The sequence below is a fragment of the Otolemur garnettii genome, unplaced genomic scaffold, assembly GCF_000181295.1.
Source record: "Otolemur garnettii isolate 467f Iridium unplaced genomic scaffold, OtoGar3 scaffold00003, whole genome shotgun sequence".
Classification (NCBI taxonomy): Eukaryota; Metazoa; Chordata; class Mammalia; order Primates; family Galagidae; genus Otolemur; species Otolemur garnettii.
Genome location: NW_003852398.1, coordinates 26,616,420 through 26,628,673, shown reverse-complemented (window position 1 = coordinate 26,628,673; position 12,254 = coordinate 26,616,420). Strand labels below are relative to the sequence as shown.

At 52.9% G+C, this 12,254-nt stretch overlaps 1 long non-coding RNA gene across 1 annotated transcript in view; it reads left to right on the top strand.

Moving 5' to 3' along the window:
• Positions 1-11,426, top strand: part of LOC111726407 — a 17,190-nt gene extending 5,764 nt beyond the window's left edge. Inside the window, exons 2-3 of the long non-coding RNA XR_002774185.1 lie at positions 7,340-7,459; positions 11,135-11,426. This is a non-coding gene — a long non-coding RNA (uncharacterized LOC111726407). The remainder of the gene's footprint in view (positions 1-7,339; positions 7,460-11,134) is intronic.
• The last annotated feature ends 828 nt before the right edge of the window (positions 11,427-12,254 follow it).

Here is a 12,254-nt window from a genome sequence, read left to right as displayed (position 1 = left end):
AAAAAAAAAAAAAAAGAAAAGAAAAGAAAGAAACAGACTTCTACCCCTTTCTCCGGGGCAAAAATATAGACTCTGCAATCCTTCTCACCAAGAAGGATCCCTGAGGGTGGACTGAGTGCCCCTTGCCCTCCACAGCCCACCTGAGATTTGAGGCAGGGGCAGTCAGCTAAGCCCTGGGGGAAGCAATTCTACCCCAACTCCTCCCCAAGATCCCCCTGCCAACCACAAGGCTAGAGCCCCACCTTGAAGACCCTTCCTCTGATCCAAGCCATGCTTTGAGAGAGAGAGAAAAGTTCCAAACTGCTAATCTGCCACTAGCTTCCACCGCATACTCTCTCCCTCATCCTTCTCCTCCAGGGAAATGGGTGGGGAAGTGTCCAGAGGGAGGCTGCCTGCAGGCCTGGGGATGGCATCCGCAGTGGCCTTGACTCCACCCCTGGCTAAGCTATGGGGCTCACCTAGATGGAGCCTCCCAGCCCTCAGGCGAGTGACCCAACAACTACACTGAGTCTGAGGGAATCCAGTGAGATGAGCTGAACAAGATGGGGAGAGGAAGACAGGCCAGCACACTCCAGTAAGTGCCCCTGCTCCTCTGGGCCCTTCAGACTGTGACATTCTATAGTTTAGGATTAAAGGGAGACAGGCCATCCTGTGTGTGACAGTGGACACCTGGATCCTCAGAGAAGAAACACCTGTAGAGCAGGGGACACACTCTGCGGAAGCAGGCATTCTGGGCAGAGAGCAAAGGTGATGTGAGCAAAGGTAGATGGAGGCAGGACTACAAATGCACCGTCAGGAACAGCAGAGAAGCCCACTTGGCTGGAACAGAGAGTCGGTCTACAAGCTCGGTAAGGCTGGAGTCTGGCAAAGCAGGGAAGGCCTGCACTGTGGCTTGGCTTCAGCAACAAGAAACCAAAGCCTCGGAAGCTGGGAAAAGTCCCCCGTGGTATGTCCATCCTTAGGAGGGAGTTCCTGTCTTTAGCCTGTTTGTCCCCTTCCCCCAGACACCATCAGGCCAAGAGCCCCTGTGTAGGGGAGAGACTGGGAGTCTGGACATTAGGCAGCTCTCAGGTGTCAGGCACAGGCAAGGGAGACCTGGTGTGGCATTAGGAGGGGGAGGGAGTTCAGTCTCCATCTTCACTCAAGATGGGGAACATGGACTTGTTCTTTGCAGCCCCAGAGCACAGAGCATGAAGCCCCAGAGAGGCAGATGGCAGCAGGATATTAGGCAAGAGTGTCTCCAATAATCTGTTCAAAGAGGGATTAGGTGATCGGGAAGTACAGATGGCCCTGGACTTAGGATTTTGACTTTACAATGGTACAAAAGCTATATGCATTCAGGACATTCCTCGACTTGTGATTGGGCTACAATGGGGTTATAATGGGGTTACAGGGTTATATCGGGATAAACCCATTGTAAATAGAAAATATATTTTCAACTTATGATGGGTTCATTCAGAAGTAGATATCTTCAACTTAACAATGGTTTTGTCCAGAAATAACGCCATCATAAGTTAAGGAACATATGTAGTGAGCTCCTGGTCCCCAGAAGTATACAAGCTTAGCAGGGACACTATAGACAGGAATCAAATATCAGAGGAGGCTGGGCATCCCGGCCTTCCCCACCACCAGCCTGGGACATCACATGCTGGCTCTAGCTGCCTTGGGACAAGCATGGACTAAGCCTCCCTGCAGCCTGGGTGTCAGATTTTCAGCCAGATATGACGTCTGCCCTGACTTCACACAGGGGCCTCTCGGGACCCCCTACCTCTCAGTTCCTCTCACTCTACATCTCCTTCTGCCTTCCCAGGGGATGCCAGGTCTGAGGAGAGAGACTTGGAGCCTGGCTGTGAGACAAGGTTCCCCAGGGAACATTCCGCCTGTGGGCTTCTGCCCAGCAGGAAGGAGACAAAGGGGCCAGGGTCCCCAGGAGCCCTGTTCACACACTCCAGAGAGTCTGCATGGAAATTCCAGGAGGGTCACAAGGAAGCTTCTAATTTAGAACCACAATGCCTTATTTTTTTTTCCTCTGTTTTCTTCTGTTCCATCCTTTCTCCCAGCAGTGGGCAGGGGTGTCAGAGAAGGCTGGAAAAAGAAAGCAAGCATCCTCTTGGGCTGAGTCACAGAAAGAGTGTGCAGAGGCTGGGGGTGCAGGGCAGACTGGGAGGGGGCACCATACAGGACCTGGGGTGGGGGAGAGACAGCCATGTGGGAAATAGCCAGGTCTGTGTAGGTCCTGGGGCAGGGTCCACGAACACTGACCAGGCCAACCAGGCAGGCCTAGGCACTTGAAACCACAACTGCCTGGGCCCAGGGTCAAGCTGGAATCAAGAGTCAGCCCAGGGTTTCCTAGATACAGACAGAAGGATCTGAGGATGTGGGGAGAGGTGCCTTCAGGGCCTTGGGTAATCAGTGCCCATCTTCCTCTGACTACCGATCTGCAGAATTTTACTACATTTATCTCGTTCACCCTGGTGACCTTGGTAGGTAAACTCCTAAATTCCAAGCATCATAGTCCTTTTAGAGCTGAAAGGACCTTAAAGAGCATTGAGGCCTATCTCGTGTTACAGACGCAGAAACAGGCCCAGTGATAGGGAGAGACGATCACACTGTGCCCACGATCACACTGCCAGAGCAGCCACATTGCCTCTTCCCTGCCTTCTAGCCAAAGATGGAGACTATAGTATGCCCTTTACATCAAGGGCAGGGGACAGAGGAGAGGCAAAGGCCCAGCCACATGTAACTGTGGCCAAGAGGTAGCTAGGACACATAACCTATCTTGAATTCTGGCTGCTGTGCATAGGAAGTCCCTTTACATGGTCCAAGATGGTCCCCAAAGCTGTCAGCAGCTGTATATGGGAGGCCTCCTGCAAAGAAAAGCACTCAAGGCTGGGAAGGGAAGCCCTGGGTTCTTTTCCTGGCTTTGCCCCATTCTTCATATGACCTTGAGTGTGATGCCTCCTATGGCTTCAGTGTGTCCACTGAGGGGCTAGACCCAACCAGCTGGACAGCAGGTGTTCCATGTATGATCTGCCACCAATGTCCTACAGGGCATCCCTCTCCCTTGTTTTGGTCCATTTCAGATTTTACCTATCCAGCTCTAGGCAGAAAGTGAGCCAGGCACAGGAGGAAAGCAGCAGCCCACAGGTTCCCCTCCACTTGGTAGCAGCTTCTTTGTGTGCCCTTCACTTGACAGCTTCGAAATTCTCAGAGAGACAAGAAGCTGGGAAGGCCCTGTAGGTCATCCCAGTGAGAAAAGCTGAGATCAGAGAGGGTCAGCCAGTTACTTAAGGTCACACGCCAAACTGGGAGTGGGCCACAGGCCTCCTGCCTCCCAAGCCAGGGCTTTCCCACTGACCATGCTGCCCTCCAGAACAACAGGCACATGGGTACCCCTCTGTGGTCCAGGCATCATTTTAGCTTAACGGCTTACACCCCCGCTGAGGAGCCTGTAGTCTCCTCCCCTGTCTCAGACTCAGTTTCTTCCATAAAACAGAGAAGTGGATGGGTCAGAGGTCTCTAGGAGCCCCTTTTGCCCTAACACCAAGGACCCACCAGGACCCTGGGGCTCTCCTGTGTGGCCCCATGGACAACCATCTCAGCACTTTCTTCCCAACGGGTGAGGCTATCTGGGCCAGGAAACCCCACCAAGTCTGTGCTGCCATGGGCCCTGTTCCACCCCAGACCCCGGCACTGGGCTTCATCCAGAATGATGGGCTTCATCCAGAATGACAGGCTCCAGCTCAGCTCCCCCTCTGAGGATCTGAATTTTTTCTTACCATAAAAGGGCAAGCGTGCCTCTCTTGGTCCCTGCTGCCAGCCCCGCTGGGGGAAAGGCTGAGCTATTTTTAGAAAACTCAAGGGTTTGCTCCTGAACTCAAGATGGAGCTGCTCTGTGTCTGCACCCTGGAAGCCCCCTCCCCATCCTTCTCTATCCTGTTCTTCAACAGCTCTCCTCCTTCCCTCTGCTCCTCTCTGTCTTGTTCCAACCCTCCCTCCATCAATCCCTCTTCCCTGTTTCCCTCTCCTCCCACCTCACATCTCTTGTCTCTCTTCCTTCCCCCTCACTTCCTGCTTCTCCCAAAATCTTTTCAGAGTCAGCTTCCCTCCCCCACTTTCCTCCCTCAGATCTCGTTTCTGGTGGTTGGAGAAAGTAACACATCTGCACCCCCACCCCTTCTTAAACTATTTACAACATAAATTCCAAACATCCGCCATCTGGTTCTAGGAAGGGCCAAAAGATATTTGGAGAAGGAAGTCATGATTATTCCATCTTCAAAGCCAAAGGAACTTAAAGGTTCTCTTCGTTCCCACCTTCCTCTGGGGGCCCCTTTGTTACTATTTGGCTGATCATGATCCCTCTGCGAGCAGAAGAGGTCAGGACACTTGCTGGAATCCAGCTGGGCCTCTGATCAGCTGCATCACTCTGAGTTTGTAGTTTCTCTCCATATCTCAGTTTCCTCATCTGAACAGTGGGTACGAGATTAGGGTGCTTCTGGCTCTGATGTACCGAGACTTCAAGTCCTGGTGCAGAAAATCCACCTGGGCCTTGGTCACTATGGCTTGCTCTGGGCTGAGCAATGAGGAGTGGAGTGGGACAGGGCAGAGAGAGTCCAAGGGAGAGCTCCATCCTTACCCCTTGCACAAATTCCTCTCACCCGATAGAGATCCATGCAGACCATTCATCCACTCACACTTTCACCTGGGGATGGGATGGAGTCAGTCCTAGGAGGACCCTGGGGACCATTGAGGCTAGTCCTGTCCCCACTGATCATGCAAATGTGGGTCCTTGAGGCCCAGAGAGGGGAAGACTCTTGTTTACAGCCATCCAGCATATCAACAAGAGCCCTAGTGCCTAGCCCAGTGCCTAGCCTAGCCAGAAACCATTGCCCAGTTCCAGAAAAGCCCCTGGGATCCTGGAGGTCCCTGCTCTTTACAAAGCAGACAGGACAGAAGGGAGAACCAACTCCATATAGAATATGTGGCTTTTTAACAAAGATAGCACAAAAGGGAGAAATACCATCAAAACGAGAAGCCCCTGGCATCTGGTGACACATGGCCCTGGTAAGGGGCCTTTACTCTTCATGACCCCTCTCCACGAGGACTAATACACCTGCTACCAGATGCCAATTCAGGTTATCACTCCATAAAAATGAGGAGATGAATAGCCTAGTCTTACAGGGGGGCTAAAAAATGCCTGAAGCCAATTCTGACCTTGATGCTTACTAACCATGTGACCTTGGGGGCTGTTATGACCTCTGTAAAAGGAGGATAAGAATTGTTTCTAACTCAAAAGTGACTGAGGACCAGCGTGAGATAAGGCACTTAGCCAGGGTAGGGTGCATCAGCACCAAGGATACGTGAGCTATTGTTACAACTACCACATGTCCCAGTGGGCCTGGTATGCAGTAAATGGCTAGGTGAAAGCTCTTACCACCAACCCCTTCCCAGTCCCTGCTCTTACTGAAGGGCCGGTGATGGAGGGAGTCTTAGGGACCCCCATCTGCCCCCTGCCCACAGGCCCTGAGCTCTCAAGGAGAGGCTTGGGCTTCTAGGCCAGGCAAATCTGCAGCCCCTTTTCCTTCCCTCTCTTCCCTTTTCCCTTCATGGCCCTGGTTTCAGCCTCAAATTTCATTCCCAGGGCTTGCTCAGAAGTCCCCAGAGCAACCTTCCCTGGGGAGGAAATGGAGAGCGTGAGAGGCTGGTGAACTCAGCTGGGGTGTCACAGGAGGGCACACTAGGGACAGAGGCCCAGAGAAACCATGCAACAGAGGGGACATGGAAAGGGCCCACATGGTGGCCCCCACAGCCAGCCTCCATATCTTCTCTGGATGCCTCCTTGTTCCTTTGCCCTTGTCCTCTTTGCCTCTGCTCTTCCCACCACAGCTGGGCCTCTCTGTGGGTCCAGGGGAAGCTAATAATGGAATTTGCAACCATTTACTGTGGGCTTACTATGTGTCCAGAACTGTGCTTATACTTGACATCTGCCTCATTTGACCCACAAATGAGCCTGTGAGGTTGGAAACAGGCTGAGCAAGGTGAAGGCACTGGCTGTAGATGGGGCAGCTAGTAAGTGCTAGAGGCAAGATTCAGATGCAGGTCTGCGTGACTCCAGGGCCTGTGTCTTCCTTTCCTTCCAAAACATGGCAGAGGGTGGCACCTGTGGCTCACTGGGTAAGGCGCCAGCCCCATATACCGAGGGTGACAGGTTCGAACCCAGCCCTGGCCAGCTAAAATAGCAGTGGCAATTGCAACAAAAATAGCCAGGTGTTGTGGTGGGCGGCTGTAGTCCCAGCAACTTGGGAGGCTGAGGCAAGAGAATCGCCCTAGCCCAAGAGCTGGAGGTTGCTGTGAGCTGCGACGCCACGGCATTCTACCGAGGGTGACAAAATAAGACTCTGTCTCAAAAAAAAAAAAAAAAATTGGTAGAAACTCTAGGGCCCTGGAACCCCAGGAGAGCAAAGGCTATCATAAGTGCCCACGGGTGAGTAGGCTGAGGACCGGGGGTGGGTATAGAAGGATGGGTTTGTGAGCCTGCTTGAAGTCCTGGCCTCAGCCCTCTGGCTCACAAATATGGCCCATTCCCAGCCCCTTGTGTTTCTTGGAAATGAGCCAGGCCAGAGAGGGCACAGGGGCTTTTGCAATAACCATGCTGATGTGAGCTTTGTCTCATGGTTGTTCAGCTGCTGCTGCCCAGGCTCAAGAAGCAGCCAGACCGAGCATGAAGAGCCTGCCTTCAAGTCTGCCTCTGATGCTACCTACGGGCTAGCAGACGACCAGGGCAAATGGCACATCTCCTTTGAATTTCAATAAGGGGAAAAACTCTTCCTACGTTGGCAGTGTCTGTGAGAGTTCCGAGTTCTGAGAGGGAGCTGAAAGCCTCAGCAGCTGGAAGAGGTCACAGGCAGTCCCCTTGGTTTTGGTCACCATGTTAGTCCAGGTTTTGATTCAACCCTAAATGCCTCCTGTCTTATATGTGAAGTGGGGGGCATTGGTCAGAGGGAAATTTCCTTCCTGACCAGTTCTTCTGCTGATGGGGCTTGGGTATGCTGGGAAGGCAAAGGACCTTCCTCCTGGTGTTTCTCAGAAGATCCTCTTTGAAAGCCAGGCAGGCAAAGCAAGGGTAATGACTACCGAAGGTCCAATGGGAAGGCTCTTTGAGGCCTGGAAGATCCTGGTAGGTTCAGTCTGAGGTGTCTAATTATACAGAAACAGTGTCCAGCAGTGGTCTACACCCATCTTTAATCTTTGGCAGCCAGGTCAGGACCCTTAAAGGCTAGGGCTGTGGCTGCAGGGTACCCCACATCCTCCTGACAAGTGGGATCTTTGTTCCTTTCAGGCAAGGGCACTGGCTGGCAGGAGCCTTCCCTACCACCTGATGTCAGAAAGCAAGCACCCAATGAGCCAGCCTCCTGGGGACAGAGGAGAGCAAGCGACATGTGGCTCTGGAAACAGAACTGTAAGCACTTCCATCCCCTGCACCCACACCATTCCCCACCCCTATCCTACCTTCAGATAGCCCCTGAGACCACCTGGGTCCTCAGTATAAATTCCCTACCCCAGCACTCAGAAGGACCAAGATACCAAGCCTTAGAAATAAAAGAACCAGAATAGGCCTTGGGCAAAGGAAGGCCCCTGCAGGGGTCTGGGCACTTCAGGAATGTGAGGTCTTGATCACATGTGAAAAGCTGTGGAACCAAAGGAGGGAAAAGCAACCCGGAGCCAAGAACCCAGCCCATGCCCTACACAGCATCCGTGCAACATCCAACCTCTCCCATCACAGGGCTTTTGGAGGGGTGGTGAAGTTGGACCTGTGTCTTTATGTGCAGCACTTAGCATGCAGTGAAGCTCAAGATAAAAGGGGCAGTTTGGGGGAGGCACCTGTGGCTCAGTGAGTAGGACGCCGGCCCCATATACTGAGGGTGGTGGGTTCAAACCCAGCCCCGGCCAAACTGCAACAAAAAATAGCCGGGCGTTGTGGCAGGCGTCTGTAGTCCCAGCGCCTTGGGAGGCTGAGGCAGAAGAATTACCTAAGCCTAGGAGTTGGAGGTTGCTGGAGTGACTCCACTACACTCTACCCAGGGCAAAAAAGTGAGACTTTGTCTCTACAAAAAAAAAAGGGGGGGAGGGCAGTTTTTACCATTTATCACATTCTCCCCACACCTGCCAATTTTTTTTTTTTTTGAGACAGAGTCTCACTTTGTCACCCTTGATAGAGTGCCATGGCGTCATAGCTCACAGCAACCTCAAATTCTTGGGCTCAAATGATGTCTTGCCTCAGCCTCCCAAGTAGCTGGGACTGTAGGTGCCCACCACAAGGCCTGGCTCTTTTGAGAAATGGGGTCTCACTCTTCCTCAGGCTGGTCTTGAACTTGTGAGCGCAAACGGTCCCCCTGCCTCAGCCTCCCAGAGTGCTAGGATTACAGGCATGACCCACTGCTCCTGGCCACCTGCTAACATTTGACCAGGCGTGGTGGCTTGCACCTGTAATCCTAGCACTCTGGGAGGCCAAGACAGGTGGATTGCCTGAGCTCAGGAGTTTGAGACCAGCCTGAGCCATAGTGAGACCTCATCTCTAAAAAAAATAGCCAGGCGTGGCGGACGCCTGTAGTCGCAGCTACTCCGGAGACTGAAACAAGAGAATAGCTGGAGGCTCAGCACCTGTAGCTCAGCAACTAGGACACCAGCCACATACAGGGGAGCTGGTGAATTTGAATCTAGCCCAGGCCTGCTAAACAACGACAAATACAACAAAAAATAATTATAATAATAATAGTCGGGCATTGTGGTGGGCGCCTGTAGTCCCAACTACTTGGGAAGCTAAGGGAAGAGAATTGCTTAAGCCCAAGAGATTAAGGTTACTGTGAGCTGTGATGCCACAGCACTCTACCAAGGGCAAGTGAGATTGTATCTCAATAAAAAAGAGAGAATCACTTGAGCCCAAGAGTTTGAGGTTGCTGTGAGCTGTGACTCTACTGCACTCTACTTAGGGCGACAAAATGAGACTCCATCTCAAAAAAAAAAGAAACAATAAATAAATAGCACTTTCATGCTCACAGTGCATCAGGCAGGGTGAAGTATTGGCTCATAAGACACACAGGGACACTGAGGCCCAGAGAGGTGAAGAAACTCACTGGAAGTTGCATAGCCAGTTGCAGAGGGGAATTCTGGCACCAGGTCTCATGTGGATGGAAAAAGCAGAGGAAGATGTAGAGGTGAGCAGAGGGGAAGAGAGATGGAGACAGGGCTCCCGGAAGGAGCTGACATTCGGGGACATCGGACAAGGCCCAGGCCTGTCTTACATAACAAAGTCCACCTGTCCACCTCTGCACACCCCACTCATGTATGCAAACGTGCACCACAGCACAGCGCACACCCGGTCCTCGCTCACTAGCAAATGGGCCACAGAGACTGGGTCTGAACAAATTGGATTAGGAGGGCTGCAGGCGCCTCCTCCCTGCGACTGTCCAGCTCCGACACTAAGCAGGCCCACAGAGCTGCCAGCTGCAGTCTCTCGGCCACGCTGACAGTCACTCCTTGGCCCCCTCACCCCACTCATGAGCCCCAGGAAGGGATCTGGGGTCTGAGAGGATGCCACAATGATGGATGGAGTGAGGGAGGTTCAGAACTAGCTCAAGAGCACACAGGATGTTAGTGCTTGTTCGAGGCATATTTCTGAGCTATTCCCAGCAACCCCCACCTCTCCTTGCACCCTCCCCTCCTGCAGCCTCTAGATGGCCATTGCTGCCGGGCTGGGACTTGGGCCCAGACTGAGGCTTCAACCACAGCCCAGAGCCCAGCCCCCACACAGACTCACCCTTCATCTCTCAGGCCCACAGCTGAACTGCCCCAGGAGTGTTCAGTTCAGGAGACATTGGCCTGGGGAGGAGACACAGGTAGGCACATTGGGAGGAAGAAGGAACTCAGGAACAGAAAGACAGTGCCATTTTATTTGTTTTATTTTTGAGACAGAGTCTCACTTTGTTTCCCTCAGTAGATCGCTATGGTGTCACAGCTCACAGCAACCTCAAACTCTTGGGCTTAAGTGATTCTCTTGCCTCAGCCTCCCAAGTAGCTGGGACTACAGGCACCCATGACACCGCCTGGCTATTTTTTTGTTGCAGTTATCATTGTTTAGCTGGCCCAGCACTCAAACCTGCCAGCCTCAGTGCATGTGGCCAGCACTGTAACCACTGTGCTATAGGCACCGAGCCAACAATGCCATTTTAAAGGTGGCATTCAGGGCTTTCCCATGCATAGTTTTGTGTCATCCTCAGAATATACCTGGGATTTAGAGAATGTGGTTACTGAGGCTTATTTGTTTGGCGATGTCACATCGCTTCCTGAGCCCTGAGTCTACCAGGCCTGTGTGATGTTCTGGGGACTCCATGGTGAATGATTTATAGCTCCCACCCTCAGGGCTTAATTGAACTGTCTCCTTTGGCCTGGGTCACTGGCCCCTGGATCTTCTAGGACAGCAGCTCCAGCAGAATCCCTTAAGGCTCATGGAAATGACTGCATATTACCAAGAGGAGTTTTAGCAGTCGGAACCCAGACCCTGACGCCAGACAGCCTGAGTTCACTCCTGCCTGGCTTGCTCCCTTGTCACAGGAGAGAGGTGGCCTCCCCAAGCCTGTTTTCCCTTCTACAAAATGGCGATATAAGAGCTCATAGGACTAACTCTGAGATTAATTATTATTTTCCATACCCTCTTTTGACAGAGAGAGAAACAGAGGCCCAGAGAGGGAAAGGCTTGGCCAGAGTCACACTGTGAGTGAGAAACTAAGTCAGGGCTGGGGGGACCTGCCTCTCTGGGTGGACCTCTTCCCCTCTCAGTCTCTCATCTCAATGCAAATCCTGCCCTTGAAGCCCAGCAGCTAGGAAAAGGGGACCAGGTATGGGTGGTTGCCAGCATGTCCTGGGTCCTGCCCTCTACCTTGACCCTGCCTCAGTCTCGGTGGCAGCAGGGTCCTAGGTGACCAGCAGCAGCCCCTAGCCCTCTGAGTGGTGGTGGAGGGTGGGGGAGCACAGCGTCGCAGGCTCCCAGCCCAGGGCAGCCAGGCCATATAAGGAAGGAGCCCAGGGAGGCCTCCTGCCGAGAAAACCCAGACACTGTTTATTTTCTCCTCCCCAGCCTCCCCTTCACCCACACCTCCCCAGAGCTTCCCAACAGAAGACAGAGGTTCCCCCCCAGCCTAGCGACATTTCCTGAAGACATAGGAAGTGCAGAAGCGGAAAGAGTCTCTCTACCCCGGAGCTGCCCCCATGCTGCCAATGGCCACCACTGAGCCAGCCGCCAGGTAAGATTCAACCACCACCTGGCATGACAGGTGCAGAAAGCCTGGTGAGAGGTAGAACCCGGGACTCCAGGGTAGCCTCCCCTTCATCTCCTGACCAGAGAGCCTGAGTGTGAAGGGGGCTCTTGTGAGGTGAGTGGAATAGCAGCGCCACAGGCCCCTCTCCTCAGGAAGGCCCTCTCCTCAGGAAGGCCCTCTCCTTGGGAAGGCCCTCTTTGAAAGGAGACAGCGGTTGAGATGAGCCCTCCCATATATGCCACTCAGAGGAAGAGTTTCTGGACCTAGAAGCCCGGGAGAAGTGCCCTCTGCACTCTACCTCCTCCTCCAGGGAGCTTTCTCGGCTCTCTGGGAGGCTGGGAACCCCTTTGTCCTCTAAGTTCAAGGGTGTCCTTTCTTGGGCTCTCTCTCGTCCCACTTGCCCACCCACCCTGCCAGGGGCATTTTCCTCTGCCTCATCCTGACTGTGCTCCTCTTGGGCAAAGACTACATCAGGTTCAGGCCCTTGTCCCCTCAGCATGTAGAAGAGGGACCGAGCTTACTGAATGAACAGGCAGAATGATTAGACCTTGTCCCCAAACCAAAGGTCTGGTAAAGTGGTCAGGAGATGAGACATCCAGCATAGAGGTTAAAAATGAGGGTCCTGGATTCTTGAGTTAGAAAGCCCAGCTCAGTTCCAAGCTCTGTGCCCTTGGAAAATTCCCTTCTCATGGAGCCTTGGGGCATGCACAAGGACAAGCACGATTAGACATACCAAAAGTCACCATTCTTATCGCAGTCATCACCATTATGATTATTCTAGACACAGAGGAACAGAACTAGATGGCCTATCACTAGGGGGTAGACCAGATGCACAGACCACAGAGGGGAAGGAGGTGCATACCTTCCCTGGTCAAAGGCTGCATCTTGGCCCTGTCTCTGCATCAGTTTCTCCTAGAGAAGTGTGGGACTGTCTTCCAT